The following is a 1,074-nucleotide window of genomic DNA, read 5'->3' on the forward strand; positions in this document are numbered from 1 at the left end:
ATGATGGAAAATAATGCAGCTGCAAAAGACCTTAAAACTATTTATAACAGGGAGCAGCTGTTGGCTGTGATTCTATTTTTAACTTATTGCTTTTTCATTTCTTTTTTTTAGTTGTTTTCATTTTTTTACGTTTACAGTCTGATGTGATACAGCACATGTGATTCTCTCAGTCAAAGTTACTGAAGCAGAGATTTTCAGTGTATGGAAGCATCACTGCTGAAGCTGAAGGATGATTATCAGACAGAAGAGCAGCTGAATGGAAACACATGAAAACCACTATTTGAAGACCTCAGTTTTTATTTGAAGTATTAAAACCATCAACAGTGCCACAAGCATGAAAACATGAAAACTATCAAAGCAATACAGACACAGAGGGAGCAGACTGAGAGAAGCTGCAGACTAAAGCCAGTATCAGAGTCCCAGTGAGTCAGCTCAGGACTGGGAACACTGGTCTGTCATCAGAGTCTCTGAGAGTGGAGTGTGGGAGCCCTGGGTGGCCTCACAGGTCACAGAGCCCACCTTCTCCCACTGGTCTGCAGGGAGCCTCAGGGTGCTGCTCCAGCTGTAGTGGCCGTCATTCTGCAGCGCCCCGGGGCTCCTGCTCTCCTCTCCACTGCTGCTTCTTCCATCCACCTTCCAGGACAGCCTCCAGTCTGAGGGGAAGCCTTTATTGGTGAGACACATGAGTGTAGCCTTCTCTGGTTTCAGCGCATCATCACTGGAGGGGGCCAGTACTGTCAGGGAGGGGGGGACTCGACCCACTGCAGAGAGAGAGAGAGAGATGTTAGAGAAACTGGGAGTTTGGGTGAAACTGCTCTCCAGATGTTTCACTTCCCTCTCTGAGCTTGGTAACCATGGTAACAGACAGGCTTCACTGCTGAACCATGGCAACAGACGAGTTTCAGTACCAAAGATAAAAATATTAAAGTGTTTCTTTGACTTCTGATATACTCATGTGTGTTATGTTTGTATTATTTATTAGTTTTATAATTAGAAAAAGAACAAAATATTAAAATGTGAGAATTTTGTCATAAACAATTTATTATGTAAAAAAGAAAAAAGCATAGACCTGTT

General features: G+C 43.3%; 1 pseudogene; it reads right to left on the reverse strand.

Annotated features, from left to right (window-relative positions):
* Positions 1 to 432: 432 nt before the first annotated feature.
* LOC112430281 (Ig lambda chain C region pseudogene) lies at positions 433 to 856 on the reverse strand (annotated as a pseudogene).
* Between the last annotated feature and the right edge of the window lie 218 nt (positions 857 to 1,074).

The sequence above is a fragment of the Maylandia zebra genome, linkage group LG22 (genome assembly GCF_041146795.1).
Source record: "Maylandia zebra isolate NMK-2024a linkage group LG22, Mzebra_GT3a, whole genome shotgun sequence".
Lineage (NCBI taxonomy): Eukaryota > Metazoa > Chordata > Actinopteri > Cichliformes > Cichlidae > Maylandia > Maylandia zebra.